The sequence below is a fragment of the Cervus elaphus genome, chromosome 3 (assembly GCF_910594005.1).
Source record: "Cervus elaphus chromosome 3, mCerEla1.1, whole genome shotgun sequence".
NCBI classification, from domain to species: domain Eukaryota; kingdom Metazoa; phylum Chordata; class Mammalia; order Artiodactyla; family Cervidae; genus Cervus; species Cervus elaphus.
The window spans coordinates 52806707-52825773 of record NC_057817.1 but is presented as its reverse complement, the minus strand read 5'-3'; positions in this window follow the sequence as shown (position 1 = coordinate 52825773).

Sequence of the window (19067 nt, the reverse complement as noted above, 5' to 3'; positions counted from 1 at the left end):
GTAGCAGCAGCATTAGACTACAGTAATGAAAAAACCCATGTAATTAATCCTTCCTTTGACAGATACACTGGCATTCATCCAAGGAAAGGGAAAAACTTTCCTTAGAAAACAGTTTGATATCACAACTTATGCTTAACCCAATTAATAGCCTCTTTGGGAAAGTGAGAGAAATTGCTCAGTTGTGTCTGACTCTTTGCAACCTCATGGACTGTAGTCTGCCAGGTTCCTCCTTCCATGGGATTTTCCAGGCAAGAATATTGGAGTGGGTTTCCATTTCCTTCTCCAGGGGATCTTCCCTACCCAGGGATTGAACCTGGGTTTCCTGCACTGCAGGCAGATTCTTTACTGTCTGGGCTAACAGGGAAGCAAACCCAAAGCAAAAACAATTATTAGTGGAATGCTCAGACTCTTTCTTTGCCAGCTGCAAGTGACAGGCTGAATTCTCCACGTACTGAGATTGAATTTTCAGAGTGGGCTTTCTGAGTCCTGAGATTATTTGCTTTCAGATATCCAAATTTTTCTTTTCATGCATTATTTATGAGCTATCATATTGCATACAACTCTCAGGGGCCCAGCAAGCCTTCAACTCGTTGATTGATTTCATATCATGTCAAATATCGCAACTAATGGATCTGCTTCATACCTCGAAATAAAAATGTTCTTTTTGTGTAATTTTCACTTGGTGATGTAGGCCAATACCTTCAGCTATATAGAAAAAAAATGTGCTTATGTGTGCACACACATGCACACATGGCCAGCTTCTTACATGCTTTTAAGGTGGTGCCCCAGTCTCTGAACTATGAAAGGTAAATAAAAGAATAAACTGGTCGTGTTTACCATAGTGAAGGCCTCTTTTTTTTTTCTTGTTAAGTATTAATAACATATCAATATACAGTACAGTTATTACTAATTACTGCTGGAGAAAAACAAATGGACTCAATTAAAATGTATCATTTTTCATTATCAATGAATAGTGTATGCTATATTAGCATTTTTAGGAAAAGCAGCAGTCATTAGTTAAATGAACCAATAATAAATTGAGAGTGGAAATGCCCACAAGCTTATTCTACTAAAGTTGGTCCAGGTTGGCCAGGGCATTGATACCTACACGCCTGACATACCATATCTGGAATCCGCTTTTTTCTACAAAGACCAAGTTGACAAGAAAATCCTAGACTGTATTGTAACTTAGTAGCTAAAAGAATTGCATTCACTTGGAAAAAGATAATTGATAACAACATCCAACTGAAAAAATTATGTCTATATTGAATATCTCCTATAGATATCTGTAAGTATTATAAAGGATGTCCAGACGAAAACATCACAGTCTTTAAGCTCTGAGGAGGAAAATTGACATTCTAATTCATTACGGTGATCAATTCAAATACTAACCCTGCTGACTTGGGGTTTTCACATAGCCTCTTGCCTCTGCTGAGAACTGACTCTTTTCCTGGTATTGCTAAGGACATTTCATTTCCCTCTTAGAGTGGATGGGATTTTAATACACAGGCATTGGCTTGCTGGACATTTGCTTGATGATACATTCTACTTTCTCATGCCTGGGGGTCAGAATTCTGACCTTATGTTCTTCATATGTATATGCTACCTGGGCTCTGTTCCTTCAGGAGTTTTATTCTGCATTTTTTGGTGGGAAGAGTAACTTTCTATTTGGGATCTGAAATAAAAACAAATCACCCACTGGCAGAGAAATAGATGTCAGGATATTTCCATTGTAAAGTCACTAAATCTCTCCATCTCACCCAAATCCCAGAGATTCAAGTTCATTCTTTTAACTATTTCACCTCCAGCATCATGCAGGCTGTACAAGGATTGGTGTCTGCTTCTTAAGTTGTTTAAGCTAGAATTCTAACCATATTTCCACTAGACTAGGTCTATCTATGCATGATGCACTGCTTTAGGGGCATAAAGAATATAATAAACTTCCTCTTACTTTTTAAAATTTCAGGTTGATTATGCAAAATTCTCAAATCAGAAATAGCAACAAATGCTTGAATTGGTATTTCTACAAAAGTAAAATTCTTGTAAACAAAATTACCCATCACAGATATATGTAAATTTTTATACATGTTTGCTTATACCTGGTGTATAGGCTTGAGAATCTGTGATAAAGAACCCGCCTGCCAATGCAGGAGATGCAAGAGACGCAGGCTTGATTCCTGAGTTGGGAAGATCCCCTAGAGTAGAAAATGGCAACCCACTCCAGTAGTCTCACCTGGAAAATCCCATGGACAGATGAACCTAGAGGGTCACAGTCCATGGGGTCACAAAGAGTCAGGCACAGCTGAGCACATACAGTGCATATGTGGTATATATTCCAGAAAAGCCTCCCAAAATAAGTGAGTTGGTTAAATTGGGAAGTTTAGTACAAAAGACTGGCTAAATTATACATGGAAAACACTAATTATTTGAGTTGAAATCTTTTGAAAATATAGGACACTACTAAGGATGGTTTCAGAAAAGCTTTATTTTTTAAATAATGATTTTCAAGCATGTTGGTTAATCAGCCTGGCAAGTTATAGATCTTAGGAGCTCAAGTGAAAAACAGTTCTATTAGTGCTGAATTTTTTCTTTTTTCTTTTGTATTTTTTGTCTCAATGGATAAAAAGGGACCATTTCCTAGTTTAGCCGATGAATATTTATCTGGGTTCCTGGACTAGTAAAGTTCAAACCACTGATTCATATTTCACATCTTCTTTAGCTTTGATTTGTAAATCTTAAGTTTCCCTAATTGCTGGTGGGTAAAAGATGGCTATGGAGAGCCATATTCTTAATGATGGAAAAATTTTCTGATAAATTAGGTGTCAAAACTTGGTGAAAGCTTTTGCATTATCATGGAAGATAGATATGGTATTTAAATAAATGTGTTTATGGAGAAGGGAAAAGGTCTTCATGTACACTCTAGATTTTTAAAATTGATTTTTGAGCCAAAGCTGTACTTGAAAGGACAAGAGCCCTTGAGGTAAGCTTTGTTTTGTTTTCAAATCTCAAAATCAGAAAGTTGCTTACACAAAGACACTAGAGACTCCTCAGTGAACAGACACCAGGAGAGGGAACTGGGATTTTTATGAGAGATTTGTGGATATGACTGATGATGGAAGTAAAGTCCGATGCTGTAAAGAGCAATATTGCATAGGAACCTGGAATGTTAGGTCCATGAATCAAGGCAAATTGAAAGTGGTCAAACAGGAGATGAAAAGAGTGAGTGTCAATGTTTTAGGAATCAGCAAACTAAAATGGACTGGAATGGGTGAACTTAACTCAGATGACCATTATATCTACTACTGTGGGCAAGAATCCCTTAGAAGAAATGGAGTAGTCGTTATAGTCAATAGAAGAGTCTGAAATGCAGTACTTGGATGCAATCTCAAAATGATAGAATGATCTGTTTGTTTCCAAGGCAAACTATTCAATATCACAGTAGTCCAAGTCTATGCCCTGACCAGTAATGCTAAAGAAGCTGAAGTTGAATGATTCTATGAAGTCCTATGAGACCTTCAAGAACTAACACCCACAAAAGATGTCCTTTTCATTATAGTGGACTGGAATACAAAAATAGGAGGTCAAGAAATACCGGGAGTAACAGGCAAATTTGGCCTTGGAATACAGAATGAAGCGGGGCAAAGACTAATAGAATTTTGCCAAGAGAACACACTAGTGATAGCACATATCCTCTTCAAACAACACAAGAGAAGATGCTACACGTGGACATCACCAGATGATCAATATCGAAATCAGATTGATTATATTCTTTGCAACCAAAGACAGATAAGTTCTATACAGTCAACAAAAACAAGACCAGGAGCTGACTGTGGCTCAGATCATGAACTCCTTATTGCCAAATTCAGACTTAAGTTAAAGAAAGTAGGGAAAACCACTAGACCATTCAGGTATGACCTAAATCAAATGCCTTGTGATTATACAGTGGAAGTGAGAAATAGATGCAAGGGATTAGATTTGATAGACAGAATGCCTGAAGAACTATGGACAGAGGTTTGTGACATTGTACAGGAGGCAGGGATCAAGACCATCCCCAAGGAAAAGAAATGCAAAAAGGCAAAATGGTTGTCTGAAGAGGCTTACAAATAGCTGTGGAAAGAAGAGAAGTGAAAGGCAAAGGAGAGAAGGAAAGATATAGCCATCTGAATGCAGAGTTCCAAAGAACAGCAAGGAGAGATAAGAAAGCCTTCCTCAGCGACCAATGAAGAAATAGAGGAAAACAATAGAATGGGAAAGACTAGAGATCTCTTCAAGAAAATTAGAGATACCAAGGGAACATTTCATGCAAATATGGGCACAAAAAAGAACAGAAATGGTATGGACCTAACAGAAGCAGAAAATATTAAGAAGAGGTGGCAAGAATACACAGAACTATACAAAAAAGATCTTCATGACCCAGATAATCATGATGGTATGATCACTCTCCTACAGCCAGACATCCTGGAATGTGAGGTCAAATGGGTCTTAGCAAGCATTACTACAAACAAAGCTAGTGGAGGAATTCCAGTTGAGCTATTTCAAATCCTGAAAGATGATGCTGTGAAAGTGCCGCACTCAATATGCCAGCAAATTTGGAAAACTCAGCAGTGGCCACAAGACTGGAAAAGGTCAGTTTTCATTCCAATCCCAAAGAAAGGTAATCCCAAGGAATGCTCAAACTATCACACAATTGCACTCATCTCACATGCTAGTAAAGTAATACTCAAAATTTTCCAAGCCAAGCTTCAGCAATATGTGAACCATGAACTTCAGATGTTCAAGCTGATTTTAGAAAAGGCAGAGGAACCAGACATCAAATTGCCAACATACGCTGGATCATCGAAAAAGCAAGAGAGTTCCAGAAAAACATCTATTTCTGCTTTATTGACTATGCCAAAGCTTTTGACTGTGTGGATCACAATAAACTGTATTCTGAAAGAGATGGTAATACCAGACCACCTGACCTGTCTCTTGAGAAACCTGTATGCAGGTCAGGAAGCAACAGTTAGAACTGGACATGGAACAACAGACTGGTTCCAAATTGGGAAAGGACTATATAAAAGCTGTATATTGTCACCCTGCTTATTTAACTTATATGTAGAGTACATCATGAGAAACGCTAGCTGGAAGAAGCACAAGCTGGAATCAAGGTTGCTGGGAGAAATATCAATAACCTCAGATATGCAGATGACACCACCCTTATGGCAGAAAGTGAAGAGGAACAAAAAAGACTCTTGATGAAAGTGAAAGAGGAGAGTGAAAAAGTTGGCTTAAAGCTCAACATTCAGGAAACTAAGATCATGGCATCTCGTCCCATCACTTCATGGGAAATAGATGGGAAACAATGGAAACAGTGTCAGACTTTATTTTTCTGGGCTCCAAAATCACTGCAGATGGTGACTGCAGCCAGGAAATTAAAAGATGCTTACTCCTTGCAAGAAAATTATGACCAACCTAGATGGCATATTTAAAAGCAGAGACATTACTTTGCCAACAAAGGTCCATCTAGTCAAGGCTATGGTTTTTCCAGTGGTCATGTATGGATGTGAGAGTTGGACTGTGAAGAAAGCTGAGTGCAGAAGAATTGACGCTTTTGAACTGTGATGTTGGAGAAGACTCTTGAGAGTCCCTTGGACTGCAAGGAGATCCAACCAGTCCATCCTGAAGGAGATCAGTCCTGGGTGTTCATTGGAAGGACTGATGCTGAAGCTGAAACTCCAATACTTTGGCCACCTCATGTGAAGAGTTGACTCATTGGAAAAGACCCTGATGCTGGGAGGGATTGAGGGCAGGAGGAGAAAGGGATGACAGAGGATGAGATGGTTGTGTGGCATCACCAACTCAAGGGACATGAGTTTGAGTAAACTCCGGGAGTTGGTGATGGACAGGGAAGCCTGGCGTGCTGCAGTTCATGGGGTCGCAAAGAGTCGGACACGACTGAGTGACTGAACTGAACTGAACTGAAAGTCCTTATTACTAACTTCTAAAACATGACCTGATCAATTAATTATTTTTTTAATTAATTAATTTTAATTAATTAATTAATTACTTTTCAAACTTGAAATTTTTATAGTAGTTTAGGTGTGTGAATAATTAACACATAGATATAAAATTAAAAACCATATATATTTATATACTTGTTTTAATAACACCCATTATATTATTTCACCTTTATTGTATAATTGTAATAGAGAAATATTAGATACCACTTAGGGCCGTGTGAGACCCAAGTAATTAGGTTCAGGGTTTGTAAAAAAGAAACAAAAATCAAAGGACAGCTGAAGAGCACAAAGATTCCTGACCAGGAAAATGACATGAATGTAATCCCAAAATTTCAGAAGTAGAAAAAGATTGTCAAGGTTTTTGGCAACAAAATGACTTTGTGACCCTAAGGGAGAATGACTGAAAGATTGAAATATATCAGCAGAATACAAGGGGAGCTCAAGTGAAAACCAGCCTTGATGTCATAGGAGGCATCTGCTGGTCCATCTACTTTCACTGCACATCACTTTGTGCACTTGTCATGGATAACAATAATGAAAATGAACTCACTTAGGATATGACTCTTTATCTCTGCGTGGAAAGATTGCAAAACTTCATCCAAGGAGTCATATTTTAAATAAATCTCTTAAAATTACAACATCATTAGACCTAAGAATACCTTAGCTACCAAACTAGTTTGCCTTTGAATAATACCGAAGTGTTTTCTAAAAACTAAAAATTGAGGCAGCCTGTTCATTTTTAGAGTATACATTGTTATATTTTTTTCATTTTTTTTTTATAAAAAAGAAGGTCAGAATCTTTTAAAGTAACAGGTTAGAAAATGTTTTGATTTGTCCTCTTCCCCACCTTCTCCATTCCTAGGAAATAGGAAAGACTTTATGTACTAACACTAATATCTATTCATTTCACCTTATGTCAAATGTATTCACAACTCTGCAGCACAAAATAGTATATAAATTACAAAGAAAATGTGTGCTTTCTCATTTATATTCTTATCTTCAAATTCAGACCATCAGCACAAGTTGAAATGTAGAATTTAAAACTGAATGGGACTGTAAGATCAGCTCACGTTAGGCTTCTTATTTTACAGATGAAGAAGCAAGCCTGAGAGTGACCGGTCCAAGGTCACAGGCTTTGTGAATGGAGCCCTGATTGAGAGTTTTTGATTGTCACTCAATCCTGTCTTTATATCACACATCCTTTTAAACCATGGAAGAGAAAACTTCCCCAATGTATCATGCCAACCAGGGCTATCTTCTTAGTTATTTTTCTTTTTCCACAAACATATTTGTTAATCTATTAGAGGCCTAATATAAAATGGTGCTAGCAAAAATGTTACTATTCTCCCGAACTTTGAGCATTGCTCTTTCTGCCAGTATATGAGTGGCTACCATCTACTTACAGAGGAAATTCTATGTTTGATTATACAAAGGTGCTCTCACAATTGGCCATTGTATGCCTGTGGCATTATGGGGCATAATCATACCCTAAGGTTAGAAGAGGCCTCCAAGAGCATCTTATCCAAGTTTATATTTTTATATGAATAAAATCTCCCTGACAGATGCGAAGTGACCGGCAAAAGTAGCGCTGCGTTGACCTCTCTGTTCTCTCATTTAAACTTGCCCTTGTGAAGAACAGTCTACATTTGTGAGATAGCTGCTCAAGGTCAAGGGCATATGTGGCCCTGAAACGAAATCCGTTTTCTCCCCACATGAGAGCCAAACCAATTTCTAGTTTTTGTTAAGTAGGGTCAAACTTTTAGTATGTCTTACCATAAGACATAGGTACAAGTTGAGAAAGATTTGGATAATTCTTGGATATCAGTTTCATAACAAATTTAGGAGATGTTAGACATGTTTTGGGAGAAGGCAATGGCATCCCACTCCAGTACTCTTACCTGGAGAATCCCATGGACGGAGGAGCCTGGTAGGCTGTGGTCCATGGGGTCACTAAGAGTTGGACACAACTGAGCGACTTCCCTTTCACTTTTCACTTTCATGCATTGGAGAAGGAAATGGCAACCCACTCCAGTGTTATTGCCTGGAGAATCCCAGGGACGGTGGAGCCTGGTGGGCTGCCATCTATGGGGTAACACAGAGTCGGACACAACTGAAGCAACTTAGCAGCAGCAGTGGCAGACATGTTTTGAGGTATTGCAACAGTATTTTGACATGATGTGATCATTAAGAGTACAGGCACTAACCCAGAATGACTGAATTAAAATGCTGGCTTTGCCACTTTCTAGGGGCATGAATTTAGCTTCTCTGATGCACAGCAGGGATAAAGTTACTCCTATCTCATGGGGTGGTTGTGAGAATTAGATGAGTTATACACACAAAATGCTTGGTAGCTTGGCACATGAGCATCTAATTAATACTTGTTATTACCATTATTGATGCCTTGGAAGGTAATCAACCCTCTCCCAAGATATCTACTGGGAAAATAGTGTGACTTTGTAGCAAGGTTGTTCAATTTAGTTTCTGAAGTTTTCAAGGTGTAGCTCCTCCAATATATATTGGGTGAGCACTTCTCTGAGAGCACTTCCTCTGCTGAACACACTGGCAATATTGCTTTTTCTGTTTACTTCATGTGGATAGTTGCAAATATCAAGTGAATTTATGACCGTGAAAATGCTTCCCAAAGAATAAAGCTATTGACAAATGGACATAATTATTTTTATTCTTTTCTGCTGCCTCTGTTAAGAGATACAGCCTGGCTGAACAAAAATTCTAGCTGAGTGTGAGAATTTAAAAATTCTCACATTTCCTTGTAGAGCCAACATTTCCTTGTGGACAACAGTTGGAAGTTGGGTTTGGAGGCCTGCTTAGTCAGTTAGTAACATTTACTGAATGCTTAACTCTCCATAGGACACTCTTGTTATTTTTGTTGTTGTTGTTCAGTCACTAAGTCATGTCTGACTCTTTACAACCTCAGGGACTGTAGCACACCAGGCTTCTCTGTCCTTCACTGTCTCCTGGAGTTTGCTCAAGCTCATGTCCATTGAGTTGGTGATGCTATCCAACCATCTAATCTTCTGAATGGACACTCTGGACAAAGATTTTACACATAAATTCCAAGGTCTCTGTCATTAAAGTGAAAGTTTTATGTAAAGGTGGTGTTCAAGAATGTTCCATGATAAAGGACACCAGCTCAGACTGCAATTCCCAAGTATTGTGCTGCGGGGTGCGGCTTCCAAGATGTCAGCTATCACTCTTCCTTCTCTCCCAGAATGTGCTTCCTGCTTCACACATCATGAGATGGAGCTCCTCTCCTCGATGTGGGCTGGACTTGGTAACTTGGGAGACCAACAGAATATAGCAGAAGTGACAGGGACTTCTGAAGTTCACTCATTAGCAGACTTTCAGCTTCTTGTTGGACTTCTTAAAACACTCACTCTTGGGGAACTCCCCTTCAGAATGCACATGCTGGGGCCACAGGGAGGAGTCCTAGTCGGCAGCTCTAGCTGAGCTCCAGCCTGACATTCAGCAGCAGCTGCCAAGCCCGTGAGTTTCCTCCCCACCCAGTCAAGCTTTCAGACGACTCCAGTCCCAGCGGCCCTCTGACTGCACCTGCATGAGATTCCAAGTGGGAATGGCCCCAACTAACTCCACATAGCACACAGAAGCTGAGAGATAACAAATTATTATTTAAAAACACCAAGTGTGAGGGCTGTTTTCTTTGCAGCCATACTTATCTGAAACACACATGATTTTCTTCTGAGGTAATTTTCAATTGTGAAAATTGGAAAGAAGTGTTTAATAAAAGTCTTTTGTGTGCACATTTCGAATTTGATAGATCCAGTAGCTAAAAAAGCATTTGGAATGGGAAATATTTCACTCTTGCTTAAAATAATAATAAGAAAATGACTGTACTATTATGGGTTGAGAACCGGTTATATGTCTGTCATTCACTGAGTACTTTATACACTTATCTCAGAGCTGGGTTTAAAACCAAAGTTATTTAAAAATCTTATTTGGTTTTGTATACCACATAGCCCATCATATGTTATCTTCCTTAGAATGTAAAGGATCAGTCCTGATGAATTTTACACTTTCCAGGTAGGAAGTTCTAGACCCTTTAAGAAAGCAGCATAGTGAATATTGGATTTTTTGCTTGTTTGTTTTTGACAGTTGGCGCAGAACCTGACACATAATAGATGCTTAATAAATGGTTGTTAATAAAGATATTTATAACTTAACTGGTTTTTCTCTAAAGGTACCATGTAGCTCTTTTACCTCTTGACTCTCAGACATTATCTAAACATTTGAGGTCTTTTCTTCCTCATAGATTGGTCACCAAATTTTAATTATTGTACTTACAATTCAAATTCAACTTAAAAAGTCAGCAAAATTTGTACTGCTTTTCTTTAAATATTTCTGCAATCAATAGGGTACTGGCAAGAGCCCCACTTCCTGCCGGATCTCTCCTGCCACCATGCTGGGTTTTGCTCACTCCTTCAGCCACTCTCCTTGCTCTTCCTCTTAGTCGTTAGGTGCTCCTTCTGTGCTTCAGGTTCTCTGCTCCTTCAGATCTCTGCTCCAATGTTCCATGATCAATGAAGTCTTTATGATCACCCAGTTAAAGCAACCAATCCCCCTTTCCTACTACCTAGACGTCTTACCTGCTTAATTTTCCCCTCATAGTATGCATCATCACCCGACAAGGCATATGTGTGCTCTTTAGCCCCTTTATTAGAAAGTAACCTTCTCAAGGATAGAGACTCGGTTTTGTTCTCTGTTACATTTTCAGCACCAGAAACAGCACCCCATGGGGCAGGAGCTGAATGAACAGACATTACTGAATGCATGGATGTCTATGACCCAGTGGGTGAACTGCAGCACAGAGAAGCTGACCCCATACGAGAAACAGTCATCCCTTTGTGTTTCAAGTTAGGAGCATTGGTTAGCATTCTGGGTTTTCACTTTAAAGAGAAGAAAACTGAAAGTGTTGAGAAACTTTCAGTGACATACTCTGGAAATAGGTAGTCACCGGTTGATCATCGTACATAGAATGGTTATAAAGATCATTGCTGCAATGCTGGCCAAGCTCCAGAGCCCCACCTCTCCCTCGTGAAGGAGATGCTTATGACAGCCCTGGAACAGGTGACAGAGGAACCTCTAATCTGGGGACCAGAAGAAAGTCAGAGTCAGCTGCAACCAGGAATAGTAAATACTTTATGTAATGAGAACCAAGCTCTACCATGATTTTGTGTGGGACTTTGGCTTGGTAAGTACTATGTATTACAAAAAAAATTTCACAGCTATTTTCACGAAGGGCTAATTTTTATAAAAATGGATCACATCAATGTTTCTTACAGCATCTGTGTTTATGGATCTCCTGATCACTTGAACCAGGCTTCTACACAGATACATCACCACCGCCTAGAAGAAGAAGGATGATAAAAATGGAAGAGAAAATTCTCCCAGGGCAAAAGTGCTCAAGATTTAGAGTTATAAATCTCAAGTTTCAAAGCCTTGACAACCGTCATAGGGCTAAAGGAGAGCTGAAACCCATGGAATAAAGTAGGATGTCTACAGGGCAGAGCAATGGACAAACAGAAGCTTAGCCTTCTTTCCTACAGCCAGACCTTTTCCTGTTTTTTTTTTTTTTAACCTTGAGTATTGCATTTCAGGGGAATGTGTTTTGCTATACTGTTTGGTGCCCGGGCAAGAACAAACCTTTCTAAGATGGCTTTAGGAAGATCTGCTGCTTGCCTGGACTTTCTAACACTGAGCATTAGAGCCTGGGTTATAATGAAGAGAATTCAGCCTCATGTAGCTCAGGTCTACACCTCTCTGTTTTTAGGTTGAGTCTATAATTACTAAGTTCTTATTCATCATCCCTCAAAAAACTCACAGTTCAGCCAAAATACTTGAAAATTGGGTTCTAAAGAAATAGTTCTCTTAAATGTGCTCTGCAGAATGCTAACTCATTTATTTGTCTAAAAGCCTGGTGTAGTAGTGAAAAGCGTGGATTTTGGGAAGAGAAGATCTGGATTTATATGCTAGCTCTGCCGCTGGGTGAGTTGCTTTACCTCTCACTCTCAGCTCCTGTTTCCCCATCTATAAAATAGGGACATAAATATCTTCCTCAAAATGGTTTTTTAAAAAGATTGAAGTATAGTTAATTTACAACGTTTCAGAAGTACAGCAAAGTGATTCAACTATACATACGTACATATATACATATACAGGCTTCCCAGATGGCGCTAGTGGTAAAGAATCTGCCTGCTAACACAGGAAATGCAACAGATGTGGGTTCAATCCCTGAATCAGAAAGATCTCCTGGAGAAGGAAATGGCAACCCACTTCAGTCTCCTTGCCTGGAAAATTCCATGAACAGAGGAGCCTGGCTGGCTAGAGTCCATGTGATCACAAAGACGGACACTGCTGAGCACACACACACACACTCACACACACACACACACACACTCACACACACACACACACACACTCACACACTCACACACACACACACTCACACACACACACTCACACACACACACACGTATGTGTATGTCTGTATGGTCAGCTGCTCAGTCGTGTCCATCTCTGTAGCCCTTTGGCCAATAGCCTGCCAGGCCCCTCTACCTACAGAGTTTTCCAGGCAAGGAGACTGGAGTGCGGTGCCATTTCCTTCTCCAGGGGACCTTCTTGACCCAGGGATCGAACCTGCTCCTCTTGTATCTCCTGTATTGGCAGGCAGATTCGTTACCACGAGCGCCATCTGGGAAGCCCATATTTATATGAATCTGAGAAAGAATATATATACAGATATACATATATATAGCCTTTAAATCTTAAAAAGATATATTTACATATCTTTTTTCAGATTCTTTTCCTTTATGGGTTATTATAACATATTAAATATAGTTCCCTGTGCTATGTAGTGGGACTTGCTGTTTATTTTATATATAGTAGTATGTATCTGTTCATCTCAAGCTTCTAATTTATCCCTCCTCCTCTTTCTCCTTTGGTAATCATAAACTCATTTTCAATGTCTATGAGTCTATTTCTGTTTTGTAAATAAGTTGATTTGCATCATTTTTTTAGAGTCCACATATAAGTGATATTGTACAATATTTGTCTTTCTCTATCTGACTTACTTCACTTAGTATGATAATCTATCCAAGTTGCTGCAGATGGCATTATTTCACTCTTTTTTTTATGACTGAGTAGTATTCCATTGCATATATGTACCACATCTTCTTTATCCATTCATCTGTAGAGGGACACTTAGGTTGTTTCCATGTCTTGGCTGCTGTAAATAGTGATTCCATAAACATTGAGGTGTATGCTTTTTTTTTTGAATTATAGTTTTGTATTTTCTGGATATATTCCCAGAAGTGGGATTGCTGGATCATTTGGTAACTCTATTTTCAGTTTTTTAAGGAACCTCCATACTGTTTTCCATCATGGCTGCACCAATTTACATTCCCATTGACAGGGTAGGAGGGTTCCTTCAAAAGGATTTTAGTGTGGATTAAATCAGAGAAAGTCGGATGACGGCTGAGTTTAGTGTTTGGTATATATTAAGCACTCAACACATGACAAAAAAAAAAAAAAAAAAAAAGAGTTGGGGGCAGAAGGGAGTCTCCTGAAGTGGGTGCTGTCTTTTTGGCCATCTTTCCTGATTCCGCTGTAAAAACTCATCGTCTGTCATGAAGTGACTCATTCTGGTGTCCACTCACCTTCTCTCTAGCAGTGATAACCTGGGGTTTTTATTGTTGTTGATCACTTCATGATCAGTTTGCTTCATCTGGACAGCTGGTTAGTCCTGCAACAGTGTCTTCCTATGAAGCTCTGTGCCCTGTAATCCCCTCCTCTGGCTTTGCCTGACTACATCTGAAAACTCTGTAAACTCAGGAAGCTATGTCTGATACACAGAAAGGGGGCTGTTTAACGTGTTAATTTGACTCTATTTGCCTCTGAATTTTTTATTCTACATGGGTTTAGTTCTGTGGCTCTAATTTCATGCTTTGGAGGCATAAGAATTTATTATTGCTGCCATGTGCTATTCCATCACTTGGCACAGTGCTCAGCATATAAAGATAACCTAATATTATTAATACTACTTAAATCTATAAGAGGGCTAAGAGTCTTCATAGGAAACCAGAGCCAAAACTCAAGTGTAATATGGCAAGTCCCAGCACCAACCCACCAGAAAGCAGAGGCCAATGTATTTAGAAAATTCACTTCTGCTTACGGATAATGAGGATTCTAATAAGATATGTGACTGCAGAGATGTGAAGGAAGCCTGTGATCATTCAGCTCCTGTGAAAACTACATTATATCATTAGGGGGAAAAGATATAACTCCCACACAAGGAGTAAGCTGGAAGAAAATTGAACATTTTAAATTATTAAAGGGACTTGACTCAGAGACTTTGATCCTGGCTAAGCTTTCGGAGTATGCAAACAAACAACCAGATAAGAAAGTGTAAATGACCTAGTCAATCAACTATCAGATAGCATCACCAAATGAACAGTGCTGATCATCCTTCAGAAAACTTATCAGACTGCAGGGAGAGGTTATTGAAGCATTTAGGCATGCCTAGCACACTATCACTTATACATACCCACACTTAACTGGGCTAGTAATTTCATTCTACCTGACAGATAACAAGGAAAACCTTAAAAAAAAAAAAAAAAGTCAACTTTAGCAAACTACCCACAGTTACAAATGAAAAACAAGAGAGAGGCAAAGTGTGGATCAGAAACAAGATTTCAGTGTTGAGGAGCTTTATCCTTTGACCTGTAACAGAAAGAAAAATGAAAAGCAGCTTAGAAAGATACAGAGAAGGAACGCTTGTGTTAATACCATTACATTGAACTCTCTTATCTTGTTTTGTAGCAAATGCTCCATAAGAATATGGCAACTTGAAAAATTTGCAATAATCAAGAGATTGATTCATTAATTTCCTCTGAACCTCCTTCCTATAATGTAATGGACCTGGAGATACTGAGATAAATGGAAGTCCTTGCTTTAAAGGAGCTCATAGTTTATTTGAGAAGGCAATGTAATCAGGTAAATTGTGTACAATGTCAAAAGTGCCACCATGCATATAAGGGAAAAAAAAAAGGTGATGTCCTGCAAGGTTTGAAAATGACTTATGAATTTTTTTAAAAAATGAAATTATTTTGTAGGAGAATTTTAGCTCAAGTGTACTTTGTTATTTGAAATATATTATATTCCTTTAACCATGTCCTAACCTGATAAGTAAAAGGTTGCAGTATTTAAATGCAATATTCATTCTCCTATCCTTTAAGCTGAAGAGAAAGTGCATGTGAAAGAATCTCATTTCAGCATAGAATTGTGGCGGAGAATTGGCTGGTGATAGAATCATGAGTTAGAAAGAGTGAGGCGGTCACATAGGCTGAACTCCCACCTGACACGTGACTGTCCTTTTCCACGTCTGCGTGCGTGTCTCTACCTCCTCCTGGACAACTCCAAGGGCAAGCAGTCCCCCTGTGAGTCAGCTCCTGTAGGAGGAACCTCCTTTATACTGGGCAGAGTCACTGTCTGGTCATTTCCCTGTTGCTATTAATTCCATTCTCTGGAAAATGAGAGTAGACCGTAGTATACCACCCACAGGATACTCTTAAAATATAATCACAGCTCTACTCAAACTTCCTCTTAAAAAGATAAGACATCTTTCATTCCTTTAGACATTTGTTTTGGAGCATTATTTCTAGATTCCTCACTCCAGGTGCAAATCCTTGAATTTTCTCTGGGATATTAAGCCCTCTTTCCCACCGTATCCTACCCTAGGCATGGTATGTGGTATTTATCACTCTGCATGGAGCATCCTCAGTAGTCTTTGCCTGTCTGGCTTCTCTTCTTCCTGGAAATTGTCACTCATTGCTTCTCCGTTGCCTCCCAAATAGTACTGAGTAGCCTTTCTCTGTGAATTTTTCCTTTTTTGTATAGACCTCTTTAATACTTATACTTTTAACTCTAATGCACAGCTAATAGATCCAACTGACCAAATATAAAACTCTCCTTTTCTAAGCTAGTTATGCATAAGTAACTTCAAACAAGAGCATACTATGAGGCTCATTAGATTCCTTACCAATTAACTCAGAGGATATTAACATCAGAGGCAAGGAAGTGTCCATCCAACACCCACCCGCAGTGTCAGGGAACCAGGAACCAGGTACAAGACACGGTGCTGCTTTAGTCTCCAAGCCCAGCGCTGAGCTGGCTGAAGACACATGCTGTCGTCTAACTCTTCACGACCCCATGGACTGTAGCCCACCAGGGTCCCCTGTCCCCAAAACTTTCCAGGCAAGAATACTGAAGTAGGTTGCCATTTCCTCCTCCAGGGGATCTTCCCTGACCCAGGGATTGAAACCGTGTCTCCTGCACCTCCCCTGCAAAGGCAGATGAAATCTTTACCCCTGACTCACTGCGGAAGCCCAGCTTAAGATGTGACCTGGCTAATATCTCCATCCTTGAGGTCATATGAAGGAGACAAAGTGCTCAAAGAAAGAAACAATGATTGGCACATGTCTGGTTCATTTGTTAATATACTTCTGCATCTGCTTGGGTGGGAGAGGAAAGTAGGACATACAAGCGACTCTACCCACATTTGAAAGCTGTATTCCTAGCAAATATGCCCCCCAAGTATCATAGAATCTGACCAGCTAGAGCAAGAGTTCCCCATCTTGGAGGGAGGGGGGCAGAGTTCCTTTCTTAAGAGCACAGTGTAGAGAACAGTGCTGTCCGGTGCTCACCTGCTTACTTGTCTTTATCCCTCACAGAAGTGGAGTTTCTTGAGGTATTTGTGTGTTTTGGAGAGAAATACTTGTATCTTCTATGAGGTAGTGCAGTAGTAATATTTACCAGATACTCAGAAGTACTTGCTGAATGAATTGTAGACTCCCTATCTTCTAGTCTGTTAGAATAACTCTTCACATGTTGTACCTCGAATTAAATGAAACTTCTCATGTGTAACATGCCCCACAACAAAACTCTCCTGGCTGTTGCTTCCTGATATGGTTTTTGGCCTCCTTGTGAGGTCTTGTTACTTCTGTTTGTGCTCAGAAGCTAGTCTAGCACTAACCAGCTGATTTATAAATGATGGTTTCCATGTTCTGAATGGATACTCTGCAAGAATGGAGGCACAACCTGTGCTAGTGGACTCCACAACCATCCCTCCATCAAACTTTCCTGTCTTCTATAAACAGTTTACAATGTAGATTTAATAGAGCAGAGCTGTTTTAAAAACTATGCCGTGTCATATAATAACTTAATGTTATTTTATGCACTTTATCCTAAATAGCTCTTGCTTGTCCATCTATTATAGTTCATTTGTTCCACCAACAATTATTGAATGACTATGATGTATTTAGCCCAGAAGAAGAAAAAGTATTTAGCATAGAATTTGACACAAATTAAGGATTTAATAAATATTGCTTTAAAGTGATATAATTTAATCTTCACAACAATACTTTGAGGTAAAAGTTGCTATTACTACATTACTGATGACCAAATAGAAATGCTGTGAGTCTAGGTAATTAACTCAAAGCCATAAAAAGACCAGATTTATGAGCTATGGCTCTGATTGCAGTGCTTATTCCACGCTGCTTTTTGCCTTGAGATGAGCAGTAAATAGTAGGCTAATGTCAAGTTGTAGTGGGTCTAGACTGCTGGATTAAGGGAGCTTGGATTTTATTCAACATTCAGTGTTTCAGTGAATGACTGGCTAAAATAGTTTTTCTCATCCTTACTTGAACTTCAGTTTTACTGAAGTTCAGTGAACTTTTATCAAAAGTTTTTGATAAAAAAAATTAGCCACCATCAGATTCTCCTTTGTAGATTCTGATTCAGTGGGTCTCAGGTTTGGCCTGGAATTCTGTATCCTTAGGAGAAGGCAGTGGCTCCCCACTCCAGTACTCTTGCCTGGAAAATCCCATGGACGGAGGAGCCTGGTAGGCTGCAGTCCATGGGGTCGCTAAGAGTCAGACACGACTGAACGACTTCACTTTCACTTTTCATTTTCATGCATTGGAGAAGGAAATGGCAGCCCACTCCAGTGTTCTTGCCTGGAGAATCCCAGGGACAGGGGATTGTTTTGGAGAGAAATACTTATATCTTCTATGAGGTAGTGCAGTAGTGGGCTGCCATATATGGGGTCGCACAGAGTCGGACATGACTTAAGTGACTTAGCAGTGAAAGTGAAAGTGTTAGTCCCTCCCTTGTGTCTGACTCTGTGGCTCCATGGACTGTAGCCTGCTAGGCTCCTCTGTCCATGGAATTCTCCAGGCAAGAGAATTCCACCCCACTCCAATTCTCCACTCCACTCCAGGGGTAGGCTGCCATTTCCTTTTCCTTGGTATCTTCCTGACTCAGGGATTGAACCCGGGTCTCCTGTATTGCAGGCAGATTCTTTACCACTGAGCCATCAGGGAAGACAATTCTTAATGGGCTCCCCCTAATAAGCTTCTGATAAGGCAAACTTAGAGAACACTGGGCCAAATTGCTTGTTTACTCTTTATAATCTTCCTGTCATTTTTCTTGACTAGACTGACATATGATCAGATGTCATGGAAAGGAAGCACAGTGTTGGGTAAACAGGCCTTCTCTGACAGTCCACAGGAGCAGCCTGGCTGCCAGTGAGCTCTGGATCTCCTGGGCTACCCTCAGCAGCTATTGCTGCCCACACTGCAGATCCTCTGGGCCGCTTGATGTCGGGGATGACTGTGGTCAATGCACCTCGCAGTGAGTCTCAGGGAATGGCTGCGCCCTCACCTTGAAGTACCAGCTTTGGCAAACTCTCCACTGGCAAGTGTACTTGCTGATGCCTGACCCATAGGATGAAGTATTGATGATGGCACATCAGAAGCTCATTCTAAAAAGGGCACTTCTAAAGAGCTCTTCAGAGGGAGGCTGCAGACAGACGGTGCTCTTTGCAGCTGGGAAAAGTGCAGCCTAAGCAGACATGCCTCTTTGAAGAGACTGACTGTTTTAATACATTTGTTTAAAGTGACACTGTATTTAATGTGTGAGAAATCTCTTGAGGGGAAAAAGTCATATGCCCAAATGAGGGTGTGGAAGTAGAATGTG